Here is a 25,623-nt window from a genome sequence, read left to right on the forward strand (position 1 = left end):
TCTTCCAGGTACTTTGGGCAGTTTCTCTTTGAATGTTCTGTCTTACCGCGATGGAAGCAAGTGCTTCCTTTGCTATGCCTCCACTAGGATTCAAAGCAGGAGAAGTGGGTTTGGGTTTGGCAACTTCCTTGTCTTTCCCTTTACCACTCTTCTTTGTGGGTCTTTTGTTATGTCTCTTTCCATTTTCGATCATCAGAATGGACTTCCCTTTTGACTTCAGATTCTGCGCAGCAGTTCTTAACATGCCAAGTAGTTCAGGAAGAATTTTGTCCATTTCATTCATGTTGAAATTAAGGACAAATTGACTGAAGCTATCTGGAAACGATTGCAAGATCAAATCAGTCGCAAGTTCCTTTATGAGGGGAAAACCCAGCCTCTCAAGGTTTTCCACATACCTAATCATCTTGAGCACATGGGGAGCTACAGGGGCTCCCTCAGCTAACTTGCCTTGAAAAGTGGCTTTTTAAACTTCAAACATTTCATGCCTTGCCTGCTCTTGATAAAGCATATTCAGGTGTCTGATCATATCGAACACTACTATGTTCTCATGTTGCTTTTGTAACTCTGAGTTCATGGTAGCTAGCATGAGGCAAGTAGTTTCATTGGCATCATCGACATCCTTCTTATAAGCATATCTTTCTACCTTAGATGCAGAACTAGGAGGTTCCTCTTCAGGAACAGGTTTCTCCAAGACATACAACTTTCTATCATGCTTGAGGATAATCCTCAGATTTCGGTGTCAATCCAGAAAATTTATCCCAAACAATTTTTCCTTATCAAGGATTGATCGTAAAATTTTGTTAGAGGTGTTTGTTGTCATGGTAATCTACATGAAAAATATAAAAATATAAGTATCACTAAAATAACATATTTAATTAGGCCTTTAATTAAATATGCTCCCACTATTTTACTCAAAATAAATGACCCTCACCATTTGATTCGGAAAATCCCGTTGGAAGATTTTCTAGTGGTTCGAGATCCACATTTCACTTTGTTTTAAGTTTGCGTAGGCGGATTACACAAAACAAGGTTATTTAGGTAGGAACTCCTTCCAATTGTATCTAATACAACTCTCGAATATTTTAGTTGGGTGAATAACTCCTTATTTCAATCCATCATATGGATCATTTCCAACTCTTGCTTCTAAATGTATATAATCTTATTATAATTTGTTTAGTTAAGTTTGACCCATTGTTTTAGCAATTGGATATTACAATTATCCCATCGCACCTTACTAATATAGAACATGCACCTCGTGTAGGAGAAACCTACATTATTCAATACTAGTGTTGGTGAGTGCTAAAGCTTGGAAAGCATAAACTTAATATTTAATTTGAGGGAATTTGCAATTATTTTGATCTCACCGGCTTATTTAACATATAAATCCTCTCTTACATGTGTAACACCTCAAAATTTGCCCTCCTCTCTTGGGATTAGCTTAACATGTTGCATTGCATTTCTTAGGTCATTAGGCATTACATATTGCATATCATGTGGCAACTTTGTGCAAGTCATCCTCATAGGTCTTGGTCAGAAGATAAGAGGTTGAGATTCAAGCCCTAAGGTTTCATTGAACTGATCACTAATCATCTGAGGGTTGGTGCTTCAAATTATGGTTTCTTAGTTCCTCAAGGGGGTTGAGCTTAATCTTGGTAGAAATGGTACATCATCATCATCATGGTATTATCATCACCAAGAGATTCATTGTTCATGATCAGATACCTTGAGATTAGGGTTTTGACCTCTGGTCAACCCTAATCAGTTGTATTGGGCCAATCAGGACTTAGCAAGGAGATGGGGTTTTCAATGGATATGGGGATCATCATATGTTTATATTGAGCTTATGGAAGCTAGGGTTTCATGGTTGAGTCATTTCATCAGGAGCTTGAGGCTCAAGTGGATCAATGCCCAGCCAATTCATCTATCAGTCAGAAAAGTCAACTGTGGTCAACTGTGCCTGAATTGATGGATTTGGAGGTGGGAGAGAGTTAGAGACACTTCATTCATGTTGAAACAAGTTTCATTTGACATTTCAAACATCAAGAATGAAGAAAATAAAGTCAGATGGAAACTTTCCAAAAATAGCAAGTGACTTGTAATTGAAAATTGCCAAAAATGAAAAGTTTTTCTCCTCAAAATTACGTGTCCAAAAATGCTTCAAATGAAAATTTGTTCAACATGAAAGTTGTAGATCTTGCTCTCACCTTTCCAAAAAGTCCAAGAACACTCATTTCTCATGTGTGGTTGGCAACTTATGATCAAAACATTGTCCAAAAAAGTTGAAGTTCAAGGTGCTATAACTTTTGAATGGAAAGGCCAAATTGGGTGATTCTTTTTTGAGCAAAATTCATTTGACATGAGCTATCATAATCCATCATTACATTTCATGAAAAATCATCACATAAAAAAGTCATTTTTCAAGTGGACTTAGTTTTAAAAAGTGGAGGGAAAAAGTGATTTTGAAAAATATTCATTGTTTTTACATAATTCCAATTGCATTAGCTCACATACACCATTTGAAACTTGCTGCAACAAAAAAATTCCACTGTTACATTGCATTGCATAAGTGTGGGTGAAATTACCAAATTGCCATTTAGCATGAATTTGCATTTTCACTAATCCACTTCATTAGCACTAATTGTGATTACTAACATGTTTAATAATACATATATAAACATAATCCTAACTGTTTTTTGATTAATCATAACAGAATTCAGATCTAGATCTAGAAATCACAAAAACCTCTTCACTTTCTCTCTCACTTTTTTTCCAAAAATCTCCAAAAACATTGCATTGTTCTTCATCAATTCATCATTTACATGCATTATTGAAGCTAATTGAAGCAAGATTTCTTCATTTCCAAGCCAAATTTTGGACTGTTAAAGTGAGGTGCAACAATGGCAATTCAAGATTTCATCAAGATCGTGCGTAATTGAGCAACAAGACTTGTTCCATTCACTTCTACAAGCATCATAGAAGTTCTGTTTTCACATTTCAAGGCCTAGAACGCGCGATTTAGCGACTGTCCTCAAATTAAGGTGAGTTTTCGACTTCAATGATTCTTGAAATTGAGTGATGCTTTGGATAGATCTTGTTTAGTAGAGAATTCTGCACTTTGAACCACTAAATTTGGTTGAGAAACGAGGAAGTTATGATGATTTGAAGTTTCATGCATGTTTATGTTTGCTATCGATTTTTTTAAATCATGAGGAATTAGGCTAAATTAATTTGAGATTGTGAATGTACGCGGAAAGACCTTTCCGTTGATATAAAGTTTGTCCAATTTGATGAACATTTGTTCTTGAGCCTATGAACACATGAAGAACATGAAGAACACTTGAAAAATTTCAAAAAAAGTGATTTAGATCCAAAATGGCGCCACTGTTCATGCTGCAAGGTGTTTGGCGCCACTTTTTCAAACGTGGACTCCCTTCGAATCCTGGCCGTGTCATTTTCTGTTTTGCCTTTTGTATTTATTTTCACCATGACTCCATGTTTCACCTTGCCTTGTTCATCATTTTTTTAATTTTTCTCCATGTTAATAAATTCATAACTTCATAACCATTAGTCCAAATAATGTGAGATGTTTTATGAAATGATCCTTGTGATCTCTACTATTTTTTGGTTATTTTTAATAAAATTGTGCACGTGTAATTTTTGGAGTGGCCTAGGGTTTGTATGAACATGTCTTTTTGTGCACCTTGCTTGGTATTTTGCTCATGAAATGATGATGCTTAATTAGAAATTCATGAAATTTTGCATGTATGTTCTAGACTCATTCCTGGACATTTTGGTATGTGGTTTGTAATTTTTGAGTTCCTGGATTGAGAGTTATGACATGATCTTTAGAGGTGTTACATTTTGTGCCATGCCATGCTTTGTGCAACTTCTTGATTTTATTTTCTATGCTTGTTGAACCTGAATTGAGCTGGATTTTTGCATGAGATTACATATGAATGTTGAGAATACATGTGAATGTTTCTGGAATTTTTGAATGCATTTCCTATTTGATTGGAATTTTCTCCCCTGTTTGGTCATTTGTTGATTTTTTGTGACACATGTTTGTATTTGGCTTGTGAAATTCTGGTCATTAATTGGATGGATGTGAAATTTGACATGTGAATTCTAGACACATTATAGGTAATTGTGGTTTTGATCCCATCCATTTATCATGTTTTGTCACTGTTTTATGATTGATGGAAGTTGATGATTGTTTTGATGCCTTGTGTTGGCTTGCTTGAACTTGTCTGAACTTTATGAATTTCATTGACCTACTTCCCTTGATCCAAATAGCATGAAATTTTATATGCTACTCATTGAATGTGTTATGTTTAGGCTTGAATTTTTGTGGAATTTATTGAGCTGTTTTGATATTGATTTGATTGTGATCATTCTGTTTGCTCTAATGTGTTTCCAAAGTGCATAGTTTGGCATGTTTTGTATATGAAATGGATTTGGTGCATAGTTTTGGTGTGAGACCAATTGGATTCTCTTTTTGCTTGATAAATCTTGTTTTTGATTAATTTTCACTTGCTGTTTTGAATTTTTCATCTCCTTTGGACCCTAGGCTTGTCCTAGTGGTCTTGTTTCTCACGTTTGAATGTGATTTTCAGGTTGAGATGCAAATGCTTTAAAGGAGAATAATGCAAGTTAATTGAGTTTGATTTGGTTAATTGTTGTGGACTAACTTGTTTTATTTTGTAGGATGCTTGGCTCACTTGAGTTGATTGTGCTTTGCATATTGCATTGTTTGATTGTACATTGACTGTTGATTCTTATCTTGTCTGTTTTGACTGTGTGATTGGTATACTGACTGAATTAGATTGATTTCAGGTACTTTAGTCGCTAACAGTTCATCTTTGAACTTGCTTTGTGCTGCTGCTTGGTTGTATAAACCAATTGAGGTAGACTCTCTTGTCTCCATGTAGTCTGGAAGACCTGGCTTGTTATTTAGCCAGGCAACTGTCTGAAGTCCTCCTTAAGAGGCGATGTTTGTGATTGTTTAACTTTGTCCCCAAGCAGGAAAAGACCTTGATTAAGGCAATTGGCGGAACCCAAGGGATGTGCAATCCATCCCCCGCTATTCTGTTGAGTCGTCCCTCTGCTCGCACCACTGTGTTGATGCATTGGGACATTAACCCAAGATCTTGTACATTTGTACAGTTGAGTCTGAGTCTTGAGTGTAGAAGGGTTCCTCCATTCTGAACCCACGCTCCTTTGTCTGAAGCTCTCCCTGGCCAGGGATAAGAGCTGTGAAGTCTAATCTTCACTCACCTTTCATCTGCTTCACCCTGACTCTCAATGTCAGGGTTAAGAGCGAACACTGCCCTATACAGTTGTGTTGCTTTTGCAACTTAACCCTTGATTGAGCCCACCTTGACTGGATATAGTGTGTGCTAAATGTGAAATGTTTGCTTTATTTTGCTTATGCTTGCATGCTTGTTTTTCCTGGTTAGGATTAGCTTGCTGTTGTGCAAGTAGGTAGAAACCATAACATAGGGCAATGATGCATGATAACACCTAGGCTCGAGTCCAGCTCCCTAGTAGTGTGTCTCCCTTTGTATCTGGTTGGAATTTCTTTCCCGTTCAGGGGAACTACGTCGCCCTGATCCTCATACCAGATGAGGTACGTAGGCAGGAGGCCGTCCGAGGTCTCTCCGGGCACTTTTCTTTCTTTTTGTGTGTGTGCTTGACAGTTATAGGCTCGAGTTCCCGACTCCCTATTAACTTGTTGGTTGTTGTGTGCTTGGAAGCTGATGTAAGTCCATCGAGTGGCATTCGGGTTCCAGTGTGCGTGTGTTTGGTTCGGATGCCGATGTAAGTCCAGTGATTGGCGTTCGGGCTCCACGTTTGCCTTTTTGTGTGTGTTTTGGTTCGGATGCTGATGTAAGTCCAGTGGTTGGCCTTCAGGCTCCATGTTTGCCTGTGTTTGTGTTTGTTTGTTTGGCGTGCGTGAGCCGAACTACGGCAGCTCTGATTCTCGTTCCAGACGAGATACGTAGGCATAGGATGCGACGTCCTATCGAGCCCTCTTCCTCTTAACCCCACCTGTGTTGTCTTCGGTGAGTGTGTGTGTGATGTTTGTTTAGCAACCTTTTCTTTCTTTTAGAGCGTGGATCCCGTCGAGTACGACGGACGTGAGGGGTGCTAATACCTTCCCCTTGCGTAACCGACTCCCGTACCCTTTCTCTTTGGTCGCGAGACCTTGCTTTTCCTAGGTTTACTCTGAGCGTTTCCTTTCCCTCTTTTGAGATAAATAACGCACGGTGGCGGCTCTGTGTTGTTTTTGTTTCAGCCCGCCGGTTGTTTTTCGCGGATGCGACAACATGCATCAACACAGATTTACATGCATTAACATACATACAAAATGAAACGGTTATGGCCCCTAGCGCAATTGTTCTCCCAAGCCAATGAGAGAACCTAAGCTAACCTAATAACGATCTAAGTTTCTCCAAGCAAAATCTTCAAGGTTGTCCTCCTTTGATATTGTATTCTTCTCTTTCTTCATAACATTACATTACATAAAAGAAACTCGTTTTACATACGAGCGAGTGAGATGAGAATAGGAGTTACATTAAGAGATTAAAAGAGAGGAACAACACGCATGCCATATTTTAAAATTTAAAAAACAAAATAAAGGAAAACTAAGGCCATAACCAATCACCACAAGACAATAATAATAAGCCCATTATTATTATTAATTTAAATTATGTTAATTAAATAAACCAAATCAAATTTCGATGATTGATCATACTACGCAGAATTATGGCCCCTTAACGCAAAATATTAATGAATAATTAATTTGAAATCGACATTGTTTTTCGCATCAACACTTGATACTTTAAAGCAAAAATCTTGTGCAGTCACAACTCTAATCGTATAACTCTTTGATAGCACAACCCTTATATCGTCATGAACCCTAATCGCATAACTCGTTGATATCACAACCCTTGTACCGTCATGAACCCTAATGCAACAATTTCATATTGTCAAACACACCTTGATTGTTAATTCAGTATGATTAATCAACACGTCATTGCTTCACCATAATAATGTCAGATTCCGAAGCAAATGACCATTGGTCGCTCAAAGGAAAACAATCATTAAGTGTTTGAATAAATGAAATAGAAACAGTACATCATATATACTATATTTTGCATCAGCGTTACTTATATCATATATATAAATTGATTGATCTCATTTGTGTGAACTATAGACGATCGATGTATTGCTACTTCACCATACTAACATCGGATTATGAAGCATAGTCAACATCAATCATCCAAATCGTACACACATGATGAAAAATTTAATTACTCATTTATTATTTAATATATTATGTCTTTGATCGTATTAATATAGAAAATACAGAAAATAAACAGCTATCAGATGCATGCTTTTGTAAGTGGATCTGATAGCACTTAAGGAGAGTGGCGACCCAAAACGTAGCGGAAATTAAAATTTTCTCCTTTAATGATCCTTACAAATGGGCATGATCAATGATAGAAATCTTTACCTCTTGTGGTGATTGAAACCTTTGATGCAGATCTAAGGAGTGATCACGAACGTTGAATGGTGGCAACGCCTCTACTCAGTCCACACGAACAGATTCCTTCAGTCCGAGTGCTAGCTGTTACGAATGAAGGCTTTGAGAGAGAGAGAGAGAGAGAGAGAGAGAGAAAAACAAAATTTCATCTAATGAAATGCTTCTACACAAGGGTTTTATTTATAGAACAACTTGTGTGGGGTACAAGCTAAAAAGCATACTTAAGTGTATGTGACACATATCTTATGGTATACCAAAAAATCACTTAAGCGTGTGGTATCTTACAATATTTCGTATTCAGCTTAAGTGTACTGTACCTTACGATCTTCCACAATTCACTTAAGTGCACCGTATCTTACGGTGTTCCTTATTTACTCTATCTCTCATCAATCCGTCCTTTTGTGTATGACCCTGTAGGTTTTCACAACATTGACAATTATATTAAATCACGTATTTAAAATAATAAACAGTGAGCGGTATCTAGCAACACATCACTGCTACCCAAGGCACGAAAATGTAATGTGATATGACAAATCCCTTTTTTGTGATAATATTTGTGTGTATAATTACCCTTTTTCCCTTATGTCTATATTGAACACAAGGCATAGACCGTGTCATCCTTGTCCAGTTCAATATTGGGTCCTTAGACATTTATCCTGTTACGCATGATGGACAAATTCCATCTAGGTCACTCATGTCCCTCAAGATGCTTCGTGGAGTATCCATCAATTGTCTTTATGGTCATCCAGTTATGGACAATGTTTGATCAGCAATAAAGTACTTGACTTTACATCTAGGGTCCATAGTGGTTCAGGTCGAAGGATGGTATACACCACTATCACTATGAAAATAACTTATGATACTTTGCGTAACATTCTATATAGTATTCTCATAGCGGGTCAATCTGGTATAAATATTACTCCTAATATTCATACCTATGTTTAAGACTTGATAACTCCTTATCCATGATCCATGACATGTGATCATCAGTCCATATACATAATAGTCTTAATACTTTAATGTTATCCCACTTCACAACAAAGCTCGACTACAGATACTTTAAGAATAATGTCCTTATATTTAATGGGATCTCATGATTAAGTCATACTTTATACATTAAACGAGGCTATCTATTCTAGGGACTTTATTAAACAACCATAATAAAGAAGAAAAAAAATCATTTTTTATTATAATAAATAATTCAAGACAAGTACCAAAAGTATTGGTCTCTAGGGCTTACACCAATATCATACTCCATAGTCTATACATTTTACTCCATCCATATATCGATCTTTCACTGGATTACTATCCACGCATGATTTTTCTACATTCCCACCCATATCTGTGACAAATTTTATTAGTCCTCCTGGATATACATCTTTTCCTAGCACCCCACATCTTTTCCTATGTCTTCCATCCATTCGAGTTGGCCTATCTTTCCTGTGCCTTCTATGCAGTCGAGTGGACCTAGATTTAGTATGACTTCCATGCAGCATTCTATGCACTATATGGAGTCAGGTGGAGCTAGCATGCCACATTTATCACCCATGCATTCTGCACATGATGGGCAGGATGATGAGGATGATCATGGAGATACCAGTGCTCACAATAGTGCTCATGAGGAGCGAAGGAGGGCGCACATGCTGAGAAATGCACCACAAACCATTAAGAAACGTCTTGGCAGATTTATCATTGAGTTTGAGGGAGGATCATTAGTGTTTATGTTTTATATAATATTTTAAGTTTGAGTTGTTTTTTTAATTAATACTAACTCGAAATTTTATTGTTTAGCATTGTGCCATCATATCCTGCAACATCGAGCATAACATAAGTTATTAAAGAAAAGTATAAAAAGTTTTGGTCGACTTATGGAGCACTTCCTATAAAGACGTGGAGGATTGGATTAAGTTATTTCAGATATAATTAACTAACTCACTGATGCTTGTAGTGGCTATATATAAAATATAGTTTGTCGGGTACTTGACTGCAAGTACACAGTCTAGTCGCTTTAGTTTTAAAAGATACCGATCCCACAAGGACCTATGGTCAAACTAGTGTTACTAACGTCACTATGTTTAGCTAAGGGAATTGATTAGTAGAAGTTCGGGGGTAATATTGTAAATCTAAGGGGAATTTTTGGTTTTAAGAAAGAATTAATGGAAGGAATCAGTATGCATCACATTAATTGTCAGGGATTCGATAAGTCACCGGTGAATAGTTTAAATGTCAAATATCTCTCAGTAGAAAATGTTTATTTAAAAGACTTTATCTCACACTCTCGTGGTTGTTGATTCGGCCTATAACTTTAAGTCAGAATGTATGCTCTCGCTGTCCCATTTGAAGTCAAAATGACCTTTTGAAAATAAATAAGTTCTAATTGCTTTTAAAGTTCTCTCGCTGTTTTTAAACTCAATGCTTAATTTTTACAATCCAGCTCGAGCCTCATGCTCTCGCGATTGTTGGTTCTCACCTTAGTTAATTTCCCACTCTCGTGCCAAAATCGTATTAAATAGCTTTTCGCGCTTTTGTGATAAAGTTAATTAAATTTAAATTAAAAACTTCAGCCTAAAAGATTGTTTGAGAAAAAAGGTTTCCACCAGTTATTATTAAATCCCATCAAATTAAGTTGCTACATACCGATACCGGTAATTTAGCCGGACATGTTAAATAAGGCAAACACAAGGCATAAATAGATCAACATTGCGGCAAACATGTTTATAATAATAAATAGGCAATAACAATAATAATTCAATAAAAACCTGGAGATCGAAGTAACAGAGTATAGCGATTCTTGGAGTACTTGAGCAGTCCTCCACAAGTCGGTAGGCTTTGCTTCTTCAGTACAAATTACTACTAAAATTAAATAGAGTGTAGTAGTTCCCCAGTGTAGGAAACTACTACTATGGCTAACTGGAAAATGGAAAGGAAAAAGGGAAACTCTAAAAAGAATGGCGAATAAAACAAGGCAACGGAAACAAGGTTGCTGGAAAGAAAAATTGCTAAAAGCTAGGAAGTTGAAAACTAAATTGCAGAGCGTAAATCTAAAAGTAGGCCTCCTCAATTTTTCCCATTCTGGTCCTTTATATAGTTTGCTTTAGGTCTTGGTGGTTGAGAAAATCAAGGGAGACTTGGTTTTGAGTGAGGAATCCGTGAGAATAAGTTTATTGGAGGAGATTTAGGCACGTTTGGGTGCCTGTGGCTGACTGTTTCAAAGCTTATTTTGTGGCCGCGTGACGCTCGTCATGGGCCTGTGACGGTCGTCACAGTCTGGGTCGTGACGAGCGTCATGAATCTGTGACAGTCGTTACATCAGCAAAATCTGCATACTCTGCTTTTCTGGTTTTCCTGTGCTTTTTCACCTGTTTCTTCTTCTTTTTCTTCCTTTTCTTTATTTTGCTCTTTAGTGCATGGAGATTTAAATACCTGCAAAAACAACACGAATACTTGTGCAATAATCGGGATATTAATCAAAATGGTGTGATCTTTGAGTGTAAATTAAGGAAATTATCTGATATGTTTTCGCGTTATCAAACTCCCATAAACTTGAATCTTTGCTTGTCCTCAAGCAAATACAATTTGAAAACAAAGTTAAACGGAATGCATTACCCGTTCGTACGTGGTTGTCAGGTGGATTGTTAGGATGTCCGATAATGAGTAAAACACCAAAAATATTGTGACGACACGAGCTTTCAGCTTTAGCATAGATCTCTCCTTTACACAAGCAAGTTCGAATCATGCTATTATAGCTCAACCTAGTGTCTCTATTTCTATTTCCCCCGGTTTCATTCTAGCGCAATCACATTAAGCCCTTTGCCTCCGCACACACTTAGTGAAGTAGCTGGTTAATGACTTTGATCCTTTTCTTAGCACGGGGATCTGGTACACTAGTGTGGTACCCCTTTATGTATCCCCTTTTTGAAGGTTGTGGGGGATCGAACCGTAGTTCGCCCTACCGAGTCTAGTACCAGGTACCTCTAGACCAACCAACTAGGGTTTCTATTCCTTCTTTTTGCATAACTTTGCAACCTTTTGTATGGTTCTTTTATCAATTTCTTGATAGCAACAGTATGAAGGAGTTTCTTAATTTGTAGGCATCAAACACTTATATTCATCGGCTCTCCACGTGGTTTGTGCTAGAGACAGTGTTGACTGCTAGTATAAACTACTAGGGGTTAATCTAGAATGGAGACTTAAGGTGTTGGTATAATGGTTATTCAAACTGATCTCGTAGAAATAAGGGATCTAGGGTGTCGGGACAGTATTAATCTTGTTAGATCTTTCTCAGTTTTCCTGACAAAGCCTCTGCGAGACAACCTATGTACTCGGAGGGTATGCATTTAATCTTAAGGAAATTTTTTGTTATGCCAGAATATGTAAAAATGATTGAAAAGGACAAGCAAAAAATTTTGTATTGGCTGAAAATATTAGCATAGAAACAAGTAGAGAAGTGATAAGGATTTCCTCCCACATTTAAACAATGCATTATCCTCAATGCGACAGTATACAAAAGTAAAAAGGAAAGAAACAAAAATCACTGCTCGTCATTACGCGGCTGGCTTCTTCGTGCTTTGGATCTTGCTCTTGCACGCTCACCTCGTCCTCGCTGGGTAGGATCTAATCCCACATGCTGAGTGTATTCCTGGATGGCATCTACGCGATAAGTCAGGGCACTCATCTGGTCTGAAAGTTCCGCCATCCCCTTATCATGCCAGTTAGCATAATCGTGTTGATCCCGCTGCATTTGCTGGATCTCTTGCATCATTTCTGTTTGGCGGTCTTCCATTATTTGGTTGTGTCGTGACATCTCGACGTAGATGTTTTCCATGGAGGAAGGTCTTCATTCGCTTCTTCGTTGTCCTCAGGAAGAAGTCTCTGCAGCGTGCTCTTGAGGTGGTTGAGACATGCCTCTGTCAAGCTCTTCTTCGACTTCATCTGTACCATTACCAGGATTTCCATCATTTGGCTCGGGAGCCTCCAGATCGAAAATCCAATTTTCCATTTCTCTTGGATCTGTGCGGTTCCTGTTGGACATGATGATGCTCCGTACTGTCTTGTTTCTGACAACAAGATGATACTTTCCATCATCTCTCGCTTTGATCAGGTGTGAAGCATGGCAGTAGTCGATGTCGCGGAATTCTGCTTCCAGGGCTAGTAAGTTAGCTAGCCTATCTCCCAGGTTCAAGCCTAATGCTATGGAGGTGATAATTCCCCCACAACAAAACGCATGGCTGCCTCTCATGCAAGTAGCCTGGATGTTGGCTAATAGGAAAGGAGTAACATTAAACGCAATTTGGGCAAACACACAGTGGAGAAGAAAAGTTCCTTGGAGTTTACCTTGTGGTTGCTGACTCTTCCAAAAACTGTGTGCCCCAGGACTCGGTGAAAGTATCTAATGGCTGGGTTGTGGATATAAGTTGCGTTAAGCGTATCCCAGCTCGTTGCGTTCATGTTGGTGAGGTTGTGCCAAACTTGGAATGCTATCTCTGACCATCCTTCTGGGATGCAGCAATGGATTCCTTCTCCATGTCGGAAACCAAGCATTCTCGCTATCTGGGTTTGATTAAGGGAATACTCGGTGCCGAACATTCTAAATGTGGTGACAACGGTGAGGTATTGGGTAGCTCTAGGGGGTGTGATATAAGAGTAGGAACTCAAAAAATCCAGGGTAAGGTATTGGGTAGCTTCAAGAATCCTTCACATGTTTACAAGTTGAAAAAAGCACTATATGGCTTAAAGCAAGCACCAAGAGCGTGGTATGACCGCCTCAGCAACTTTCTATGTGAAAAGGGATTTGTAAAAGGAAAGGTTGACAAGACTTTGTTCATAAAGAAGATCAAGGGTAACACCTTATTGGTTCAAGTCTATGTCGACGACATCATCTTCGGTTCAACGAACAAAGATCTTTGCGAAGAGTTTTCACTTATGATGCAAGGAGAATTCGAGATGTCCATGATGGGAAAATTGAACTATTTTCTTGGACTACAAATCAAGCAAACAAAGGATGGCATCTTCATCAACCAATCCAAGTATTGCATGGAATTGTTGAAAAGATTCGATATGGATAGTTGCAAAGTGATGTCCACTCCTATGGGATCCGGAACGTACGTTGATCAAGATGAATCCGGAGTTTCAATAGATATCACAAAATATCGAGGTATGATTGGTTCATTACTATATTTGACGGCAAGCCGTCCTGACATTATGTTTAGTGTATGTTTGTGTGCACGCTTTCAAGCAAATCCGAAGGAATCGCATCTCACCTCCGTGAAGAGGATTATGAAGTATCTCAAAGGAACAACGAACGTCGGACTATGGTATCCAAAAGGTAGTATATGTTCCTTAATTGGTTATTCTGACGCTGATTATGCAAGATGTAAGACCGATAGGAAAAGCACAAGTGGTACTTGTCATATTCTCGGGAATGCACTAGTGTCGTGGGCATGCAAGAAGCAAGCATGTGTCGCACTTAGCACGGCCGAAGCGGAGTATATTGCAGCAGGCAGTTGTTGTGCACAGATTTTATGGCTTAAGCAACAACTTCTTGATTTTGGTGTAGATCTCGGTTGCATTCCTCTTCGATGCGATAATACAAGTGCCATCAACATCACAAAGAACCCGGTCATGCATTCAAGGACAAAGCACATAGGTATCCGGCATCATTTCCTTCGAGATCACGTGCTTAACGGAGATGTAGATATTACGTTCGTGGATACACATAACCAATTTGCCGACATATTCATAAAACCATTGGCTAAAGAGCAATTTTTCAAGATTCGGCGAGAACTTGGTATTCTCAATGAAGGTGACATCTAACCTTTTTCTTAAAATTGCTTGTTATGCTTATACTATATTAATGATTACATAATGCTTGTATGCTTATATGCCTTTTTTTCCATAAGCTTCTTCCTTTTTGCTAATGCCAAATGGGGAGAAGACTTGTTTCTCTAATATTCTCTCTATGCAGAATTTTTGTGTTATGCTTCTCATTTAGGGGGAGTTCTTGAACTTAGGGGGAGAATCAAATTAGAGAAACTTCACTCTTAAGCATCTCTCTCAAAGTTGGTTGTCATCATCAAAAAGGGGGAGATTGTAGAAGCATGCTTCAATCCAAAGAATTTTGATGAAGACAACATGTATCAATGCAAAAAGATAAGAGCTTCAAGAGAATTCAAAGCATCAAGTTAATCAAGCCACATATGCATAGCAACATTTGGTTCAAGCTTCATTATCAAGCCAACACTTTTGCAAATTTGTTGAATCACTTCTAAGGTATATCTAATTCACTCTTAAATTAGTATACAAGTGTTCAACAATCATGTTTTGCATTTCCATATTTAACCTAACCATTTTTTAACATGTTGAAATGAAAAACACATTTGACTTAAAATATTTTTCTGTGTTTCAACAGTGTTAACCGGTTAACCATATGGGTTAACCGGTTAACGGCCCTGTATTTGAAATTCTGAAGTTAACATTAGATGCGTTAACCGGTTAACCCATTTGGTTAACCGGTTAACACTGTTCGTTTCAGCATTTCTTGGCCTTTTTTCATGAAAAATGTTTTCAAATACTTATACCTTTTCACTAATTTTTTATGAAGAAAATTATACCTCTTTGAAAAGGTGTTTTGATCAATATAAATTCTGAATTTTTTAAATGAAAAGTACCTCCAAGAACTTTCATAAAAACTCAAGATAATCACTCTTTCATATTTGTCAATTTCTCATAAAAGTGTTCATAACCAATTTTTGAAAAGAAACTTTTTAAACATTCTTGTTTCATCTCATTCCATTTCTTGTTGAACACTTATATATTATTCTTTGAGTGAATTATTTATTCAAGGAGAAGATCAATCAAGAGAAGATTGATAGTACTACACTTTATTCAAATCATCAAAGAAGATTTATTTTTGTTTGACTTGTGATCCAGGATTGTTGGACACAAGGGTTGGTGTTGCAAGAGGATTGTTCTTGCACACTTGATTACCTATAGGTTAGATAGTAAGCATCACCATTGGTGTGAGTAGGTTGTACAACAATTCTAACTATAGTGAAATCTCTTTCATGTCGAAAGGGGAGTGGAGTACCTTCGGAGTGTGAAGGGAACCACTATAATTTTCGATGTCCTTTTACTTTCCGTAATTTATTTTTCAGCACTTAAACGAAAAATAACCAAGAATCGGAAACAACATCGAAGAAATTTTTTACCACCTAATTCACCCCCCCCTCTTAGGCGTATTTACAACTTACAAGATTCTTCCTTATGGATAGGGTCATTGATACACTCATATTTGGGCGGTGTAGCGGGAGGTGAAGGTGGATCAATAAGGTGTTCCTCTAAGTCATAGAGCCAGTTATCGCGGTTGTGAACACTCGTTTTCTCATGGTTAGGCAAGGTGAATAGTCGAACCACTTCGTTACTAATGAGATAATCAAAGGTATCCGTCCCAATGTTTCCTATGATTCTGCAGTCAAAGCAAAATTCGATATCCATTGGACGGATGTTTCCAAAAGGTATAAGTTCATAAAGTGGGCGAACAAGTCCGATGGCGTCTGCTATCATGGTTACTAGGCCACCTATGATTATTGGGGTACGGTTATTCTTAGCAAGGTGGACAAATATTTCCATCATGAATGTCACTATATTGACGTGTCGACCTTGATCGACACATAGCAAGATGAAGAGTTCATCGCGGGACACTAAGGTGTTATTCTCTTCCTTACCAAATAAGGTGTGGGCTTGTATTTTATGAAAGTATCGGATAGCAGGGTTATGGATCTTTTATAAGTGCATCTCATTCGGGTTAGGGTTGGATTCTCCAGATATGCTCCCCCAGAAGTCATCGAGGTCGATGTCATCGATTAGGTCCTCCTGGCGGGTAGTAAAAACGAAAGGGCCGCTAGGGAATCCTAGGAGGTCAGCAAGGTCTCGACGGGTGTAGGTGAACTCCATGCTAAATAACCTAAAGGATATAAACCCTTTGTTAAGTCCGTAACCATGCTCAGGGATGTATATAAGGGACCTCAAGAATTCTAAGGTTAGTTCACGGTACGTGACAAACCGTCTCTTAATGGCTTCGTTCTCCCACCCCATCTAGTTAAACATATATAGGATGCTATCTCGGATGCCTAATTTATCCATGGTCGGTCCATCATAATATATGGTCAATGCCATATCCTTCCGGGCTAGATAACCATACCGCCTGGGTTGAACTCTGCCTCTGAAAACTGTCTCTGGTTGTTGCATGATGAAAGTAATTAACTAACTAGTCAGTAATTTTCCTATTTGTCAGTATCCAATATGTCTAAGTTAGTTACTAGAAGCAACAAGAGTGACTGCAAAGAATCAAGAAGAGGGGAGCAAACCAAATAAAGAAGAAAATCAAAGAAGGGAAAATAGAGTGTAAGAAAAATAACAAAAAGAGAAAAAAAGGGTGGGTTGTCTCCCACTAAGAACTTTGTTTAATGTCGCAAGTTCGACAGAAGTGTCGCGTTGTACTAGGTTTGGGGTTGAGCGGGCAGTTCTATGAGTCTGAGACTGTTCGAATAGTCTCTGTTTTCTATATTATGATAATGCTTTAGTCACCGCCCGTTTACTACAAAAGGGTCACTATTTCTACCTTTTATTTCTATCGCGCCACTATTGAGAACTTTGGTGATCTCGAAAGGACCAGACCACCGAGATTTGAGTTTTTCTGAAAAAAGTTTAAGTCTTGAATTGAATAGCAGCACTACGTCGCCGACTTTAAACTCCTTCCTAGAAATGTGTTTGTCATGCCATCTTTTGGTTCGTTCTTTGTAGATCCTGGAATTCTCGTAAGCGTCCAATCTCAACTCTTCTAATTCGTGGATGTCCAGAATATGTTTCTCGCCTGCGGAAGTGTAGTTTATGTTCAGGGTTTTAATTTCCCAATACGCTTTGTGTTCCAATTCTACAGGGAGGTAGCATGATTTACCATAAACTAGTTTGAAGGGTGTGGTTCCTATCGGGGTTTTGTAAGCCGTCCTGTAGGCCCACAAAGCTTCCTTTAGTTTGGATGACCAGTCTTTTCTGGATATTCCTACGGTCTTCTCAAGAATTTGTTTTATTTCTCGATTCAAGTCTTCGACTTGCCCGCTAGTTTGTGGATGATACGGTGTTGCTACGCGGTGTCAGACTCCATACTTCAGAAGGAGTTTGCCAAATATATTTGATATGAAGTGGGAGCCACCGTCATTGACTACTAATTTTGGCACACCGAATCTGGGAAAGATAATGTTTTTGAATAACTTGATCACTACTCGTGTGTCATTTGTTGGAGAGGCTACAGCCTCGATCCATTTTGAGACATAGTCGACAGCAACGAGTATGTATTTATTACCAAAAGAAGCTAGGAATGATCCCATGAAGTCAATCCCCTATACGTCAAAGACTTATACTTCTAAGATTCTCTTTTGTGGAATTTCATCGCGTCTTGAGATGTTGCCAGTGCGTTGGCACCGGTTGCATTTTATAACCGCGATATGGACATCTTTCCATAGAGTAGGCCAAAAGAGGCCGGATTGCAGGATCTTCGTGCAGGTCTTTGAGGTACTTGCATGCCCTCCATAGGGAGCGGAACGGCAATTAGAGATTATATCATCGATTTCATCCTCAGGAACACATCGACGAAAAATACCGTCGGTCCCTCTTTTGAAAAGAAGATGTTCATCCCAGTAATACTGTTTTAGGTCGTGAAATAACTTCTTCTTTTGTTGATAAGATAGGTCCGGTGGAAGTGCTCCGACGGCTAGGTAGTTGACAAAGTCAGCATACCATGGCAGAGTTGCATTCGCGTGTACTTCTTCCACAGATTCTTCTATTTATGTATCGTTTAATGTTAGTTCAGACATATCACTTTCCATTTGGGCTATGAGTCGTTCGTAAGGGAAATCGTCATTAATTGGGATTTGTTCAGGCTTGTTCCCTTCGATACGAGATAAGTGGTATGCTACTACGTTTTCAGTACCTTTCTTATCTTTTATTTCTAAATCAAATTCTTGTAAGAGCAGGATCCATCTTAAAAGTCTTGGTTTGGCATCCTTCTTACTTAACATATATCTAATAGCGGCGTGATCGGTATAGATGATAATTTTTGCCCCTACTAGGTAGGAACGGAATTTGTCCAAAGCGAACACGACAGCTAGATGTTCTTTCTCAGTGGTGGTGTAGTTCATTTGGGCAGGATCAAGTGTTCTACTCGCATAGTAAATAGCATGAAGCTTCTTATCTTTCCTTTGTCCCAATACTACGCCTACTGCGTAATCACTCGCATCGCACATGATTTCAAATGGTAATCTCCAGTCAGGTGGTTGCATTATGGGTGCGGTGATTAAAGATGTTTTCAGTTGGTTGAACGCTATTAAGCATTTTTCATCAAACATGAAGTCAGCGTCTTTCATTAATAATCCTGTAAGTGGCTTGGTTATTTTTGATAAATCTTTAATAAAACATCGGTAGAAACTGGCGTGTCCTAGAAAGTTTCTTATTTCTCGAACAGCTTTAGGAGGTTGAAGGTTCTCTATGATTTCGATCTTAACTTTGTCTACTTCAATTCCTCTGTCAGATACCAGGTGACCTAATACAATTCCTTGTTGAACCATGAAATGGCATTTTCCTAGTTTAAAACGAGGTTTACTTTCACGCATCTTTCGAGTACCATTTCGAGGTTAGATAGACATCCTTCAAAACTCTGCCCACAAACAGAAAAATTATCCATAAAGACTTCCATGATGTCGTCTATAAAATCGGCAAAGATTGCCATCATTCATCTTTGAAATGTTGCGGGAGAGTTACATAGGCCAAATGGTATTCGTCGGTAGGCGAATGTACCATAAGGGCATGTGAAGGTAGTCTTTTCTTGGTCGTCAGGATGGATTGGGATTTGAAAGAATCCTGAATAACCGTCTAGATAGCAGAAGTGAGAATGCTTAGCCAATCGTTCAAGCATTTAGTCAATGAAGGGTAGAGGGAAATGATCTTTACGAGTGGCTTTATTTAGTTTTCTATAGGCAATGCACATTCTACTTCCGGTCACAACTCTTTGTGATATGGATTCGCCCTTCTCGTTCTTAACAACTGTAACACCTCCTTTCTTGGGTACTACATGAACGAGGCTAACCCATTGACTATCTGAGATCGGGTATATGATTCCAGCATCTAGAAGTTTCTTTACTTCATCCTTGACTATGGTACTTAGGATTGGGTTTATCCTTCTCTGGTGTTCTCTAGAGGTTTTACAGTCTTCCTCTAGCATAATACGATGCATACAGATTGAAGGACTTATTCCTTTTAGATCGGCGATGTTATATCCTAACGATGTTGGATATTTTCTTAGGACATCTAATAGTTTCTCAGTTTCCATCTGTCCTAAGTCAGTGTTGACTATTACTGGTCTTCTCAGTTCAGTGTCTAGGAATTCATATCTTAGGTTCTTTGGTAGTGTTTTTAGTTCCAAGTCAGGTTTCTTTGGGCATGGCATGTGGTCGGGTGTAAGTGCTAAGCATTCGCTTAGACTTTCGTTTTGGATTGGTTCATGCCAATTATTGTCTTCAAAGATTGGAGGGATTTGGATTTTCATTATTTCAGAGTATGTGGTTTCTTCCATCTCTATCTCTCTCACGCATTCGTCTATGACATCAAGCAGATAACATGTGTCGTCTATAGCTGGAGCTTGTAAGAATTAGGTCAAGATGAATTTAACCTTTTCCTCTCCAACTTCGATGTCAGCTTACCTCTCTTTACGTCTATTATTGCTCCGGCAGTAGCCAAGAATGGCCTTTCTAGTATGATACGTGTACTGGCATCTTCTTTGATGTCCATGATTATGAAATCGGTAGGAATGTAAAATTGTCCTACACGAACTGGGACATTCTCTAGTATACCGACAGGATATTTGATTGAGCGGTCAGCTAATTGAACAGACATCTTTGTCGGTCTTAATTCTCCCATACTGAGCTTTCTACAAATGGTTAAGGGCATTACGCTAATGCTGGCTCCTAGATCGCATAGAGCTTTGTCTATGACGAATTTTCCAATGACAGAGGGTATGGAGAAACTACATGGGTCTTTTAGTTTGGGAGGCATGTTATTCTGGATTATGGCGCTACACTCGGCAGTAAGTTTAACTGTTTCGTCATCCTCAATCTTTTTCTTATTGGATAGGATTTCCTTAAGAAATTTGGCATATGAGGGCATTTGTGTGATGACTTCTGTAAAGCGTATCGTAATGTTTAATTGCTTCAGAAGTTCAACAAATTTCATAAATTGATTCGCAGTTTTAGAACTTTTGAGTCTTTGAGGATACATAATGGGTGGTTTATAAGGAGGTGGAGGCATATAAGGTTTATCTTTCTCTTCGGCCTCTTGGGTATTATCTTCTGTTTCCTTTGGTTCATTCACCTGCTCAGTTGAGGTTTTATCTGGTTTTTGGTACATGGCAGAGTTTTGGAGTCTCGGATCTATGGGTCCGTCTACTTCTTTTCCACGCCTCAGTATAACGGCATTTGCATGTCCCTTTGGATTAGGTTGCGGTTGTCTAGGAAATGTTCCAGCTGGAGCGGCTGTAGATGCTTGATGTTGAGCCACTTGTGAAATCTGTGTTTCAAGCATTTTATTGTGGGTGGCTAAGGCGTCTACTTTGTTCACTAGTTGTTTAAGTTGCTCGCTAGTATGTATGCTTTGGTTCAAGAAGTCTTTGTTTGTTTGAGCTTGGGTAGCTATGAAGCTTTCCATCAACAATTTGAGATTTGACTTCCTAGGCATGTTAGGAGCATTATTAGCTGGCTTTTGATATCCAGACGGAATAGCTGGTGCTTGGCCAGGTGCATACAGGGCATTGTTATTCTTATACGAGAAATTAGGATGGTTTTTCCAACCTGGTTTGTAGGTATTTGAATAGGGATTTCCTTGTGTGTAGTTCACTTGATCGGTTGGGACTCCTGCTAATATTTGACATTCTTGTGCAGTGTGTCCAGGGTTTCCACATAACTCACAGTTTGGAGTTACAACAGCCACGGTGGCTGCGGGTGGTATGGTCAAGTTATCTAATTTTTGGACAAGGGCATCTACCTTTTCGTGAACATGGTCAAGGCTACTGATTTCATACATTCCACCCTTCGCCTGGGACTTTTCCACTGGAGTTCGTTCACCTCCCCATTGGCAATGGTTTTGGGCCATGTTTTCAATGAGTTGATAGGCTTCGGTGTATGGCTTATCCATAAGTGCACCGCCCGTAGCAGCGTCTATTGTAAGTCTTGTGTTATACAGAAGCACATTATAAAATGTGTGAATGATCACCCAGTCTTCGAGACCGTGATGTGGACATATCCTCATCATGTCCTTGTATCTCTCCCACGCTTCGTAGAGAGATTCCACATCTTTTTGCCTGAATCCGTTGATTTGAGCTCTCAGCATAGCAGTTTTGCTCGGCGAAAAGTATCGGGATAAGAAAACGTTCTTCAGTTCTTCCCATGTTGTAACGGAGTTGGAGGGCAAGGATTGCAACCAAGCCCAAGCTCTGTCTCTTAGTGAGAAAGGAAAGAGGTGCAGTCTTATCGCATCTTGAGATACACCATTCGCTTTTACAGTATCGGCGTACTGCACAAACTTGGTCAGGTGTTCATTAGGATCGTCTGTTGGATTTCCAGCAAACTGATGTTGTTGGACGGCTGATAAGAGTGAGGGTTTCAGCTCGAAATCGTTTCGATTTATAGCGGGGGCAGCAATGCTGTTGTGAGGTTCTTGTTGAAACGGGGTAGCGTAGAATTTAAGAGGACGATTTTGTGGTCCTTCTTCAGCCATGTTTGGTTTTTCTTCTGATTTAGGAGGAAAGGAGATATCTGGAATACCGTACTTTTGTTGATATTCGTGTATTCGGCGTCTCACGTATAATAAACGCTCTAATTCGGGGATTGGTGGTGCTAAGTTATCGCCTTGTGAGCGAGTACTTGGCATACAATCAGGGAAAGAAGGGAGAGAAGATTTGTTTTTATTTTACCTTAGTCTATACCGTGCAACGAAAGAATCTCACTATTTGACTAAAACAGCTCCCCGACAACGGCGCCAAAAACATGATGCTTGTAGTGGCTATATATAAAATATAGTTTGTCGGGTACTTGACTACAAGTGCACAGTCTAGTCGCTTTAGTTTTAAAAGATATCGATCCCACAGGGACCTATGGTCAAACTAGTGTTACTAACGTCACTATGTTTAGCTAAGGGAATTGATTAGTAGAAGTTCGGGGGTAATATAGTAAAATCTAAGGGGAATTTTTGGTTTTAAGAAAGAATTAATGGAAGGAATCAGTATGCAGCGCATTAATTGTTAGGGATTCGATAAGTCACCGGTGAATAGTTTAAATGCCAAATATCTCTCAGTAGAAAATATTTATTTAAAAGACTTTATCTCACACTCTCGTGGTTGTTGATTCGGCCTATAACTTTAAGTCAGAATGTACGCTCTCGCTGTCCCATTTGAAGTCAAAATTACCTTTTGAAAATATATAAGTTCTAATTGCTTTTAAAGTGCTCTCGCTGTTTTTAAACTCAATGCTTAATTTTTACTATCCAGCTCGAGCCTCACGCTCTCGCGATTGTTGGTTCTCACCTTAGTTAATTTCCCACTCTCGTGGCAAAATCGTATTAAATAGCTTTTCAGGTTTTTGTGATAAAGTTAATTAAATTTAAATTAAAAACTTCAGCCTAAAAGATTGTTTGAGAAAAAGGGTTTCCACCGGTTATTATTAAATCCCATCAAATTAAGTTGCTACATACCGATACTGGTAATTTAGCTGGACATGTTAAATAAGGCAAACACAAGGCATAAACAGATTAACATTGCGACAAACATGCTTATAATAATAAATGGGCAATAACAATAATAATTCAATAAAAACCTGGAGATCGAAGTAACAGAGTATAACGATTCTTGGAGTACTTGAGCAGTCCTCCACAAGTCGGTAGGTTTTGCTTCTTCAATACAAATTACTACTAAAATTAAATAGAGTGTAGTAGTTCCCCAGTGTAGGAAACTACTACTATGGCTAACTGGAAAATGGAAAGGAAAAAGGGAAACTCTAAAAAGAGTGGCGAATAAAACAAGGCAACGGAAACAAGGTTGCTGGAAAGAAAAATTGCTAAAAGCTAGGAAGCTGAAAACTAAATTGCAGAGCGTAAATCTAAAAGTAGGCCTCCTCAATTTTTCCCATTTTGGTCCTTTATATAGTGTCCTTTAGGTATTGGTGGTTGAGAAAATCAAGGGAGACTTGGTTTTGAGTGAGGAATCCGTGGGAATAAGTTTGTTGGAGGAGATTTAGGCACGTTTGGGTGCCTGTGGCTGACTGTTTCAAAGCGCATTTTGTGGCCGCGTGATGCTCGTCATGGGCCTGTGACGGTCGTCACAGTCTGGGTCATGACGAGCGTCATGAATCTGTGATGGTCGTCACATCAGCAAAATCTGCATACTCTGCTTTTCTAGTTTTTCTGTGCTTTTTCACCTGTTTCTTCTTCTTTTTCTTCCTTTTCTTCATTTTGCTCTTTAGTGCATGGAGATTTAAATACCTACAAAAACAACACGAATACTTGCGCAATAATCGGGATATTAATCGAAATGGTGTGATCTTTGAGTGTAAATTAAGGCAATTATCTGATGTGTTTTCGCGTTATCACTCACTTAAGTAATTATTATTTTAATTCCTTTATATTTATTGAGATATTCATGATTATATTTTATTTAGTATTTTTAAAATTCATAAAACAATGTAGGAGAAATATTGTTGGGACATTAGATATCATCACCAAATAAAGGAAAATTTTCACTTGAAATGTGTTGCCCGATTATCTGACATGCTTAGGCATGTTAGACTTACTTGGGGGAAAAATGGATCGCGTCCATGTTGGATATGTGAAGATGTATTTAAATAGCTTATTGTCCATTGAAATTCGGATACCTTTAAGCAAATATCTAAAATGGCAAAAAAAAAAATAGAGCATATGAAGTTGGCGGATGCAACTACGCAATGGACAGTATTAGTGTTGCTGAAATTGCACGAATGATGGTAAATTTATTTATTTTTTACATAAATTTTCATGTAGATTTTAGATTAATTAAAACTAATTTTTTTTACTTATGTTTTCATTTAATTAGCGTGACGAGACGGGTAAAACTCCGCTTCTTAATGAGATCCATCTAAAGAATCATATAAAAAGAAATGGGGAGTTTGTCGATGATCGCTCAAGAAACACTCAAGTGAGTTTCTCTTATATTTATTCATTTTATTTATTTCTCTTATGTAGCTAAGTTATTTTAATTATAATAGTATATAATTTATTTATTTTTATAAGAGGAGTATGCTAGACAACTTGCCCCTACTCTATCAAAGCATCTTAAATTAATTGCACCTCCCTCACTCTATCAGAGCATCCTATTCTGATTTTTCAGACTTGGTATGATGTATCACACAGGAAAAGGAAAAATGGGAGTGTATGGTGTTTAAGGGTACGCCAAAACTATCAGACAGCGTGATCGGAGTTTTAGAATGAGACTTGCTGATGGAGAAGGATCACCATGTCCAACGATATTAACTATTGAAATGCTAGAAACTGTGAGAAACTTAGCGTATATCGAGGGAGCACGCAAAACAACAACAAGAAGAAATGCAGAAATGGAAGAAATAAGGAGAAAAAAAACAGAGATGGGGGAAGAAATGAGGAAAAAAACAATGGAGTATGAGGAAGTAATGCAGGTTGCAAATGAGCGTGCGTAGAAATTTGAACAATTTATGGCCTCACAAATGAACCAAGATTCTGGTGGTGGATATGGATGAGTCAGTGGACATGGAGGAGTTGATGAGGAGGAAGAAAAAGATAATTAAAATTTTTAAATATGAAACTTTTAATATGTATTTTTAAATTTAACTTTGGTGGATATGGAGACTTTTTATTTTTATTTCAACTTTAATCATAAATTGTTTAATTTTATAATTTTATTTAAATTATTTACAAAATTTAAAAATATTTATTTATTTATTATATTGATGGTATTTTATTATAATTATAAT

General features: G+C 38.2%; 1 non-coding gene across 1 annotated transcript; it reads left to right on the forward strand.

Annotated features, from left to right (window-relative positions):
• Positions 1-21,872: 21,872 nt before the first annotated feature.
• Positions 21,873-21,979, forward strand: LOC127099699 (small nucleolar RNA R71). The gene has a single exon (XR_007794175.1). It is a non-coding gene; the product is annotated as a small nucleolar RNA R71 (small nucleolar RNA).
• Positions 21,980-25,623: the final 3,644 nt, after the last annotated feature.

This window comes from Lathyrus oleraceus, chromosome 6, assembly GCF_024323335.1.
Source record: "Lathyrus oleraceus cultivar Zhongwan6 chromosome 6, CAAS_Psat_ZW6_1.0, whole genome shotgun sequence".
In the NCBI taxonomy this organism is placed as follows: Eukaryota; Viridiplantae; Streptophyta; class Magnoliopsida; order Fabales; family Fabaceae; genus Lathyrus; species Lathyrus oleraceus.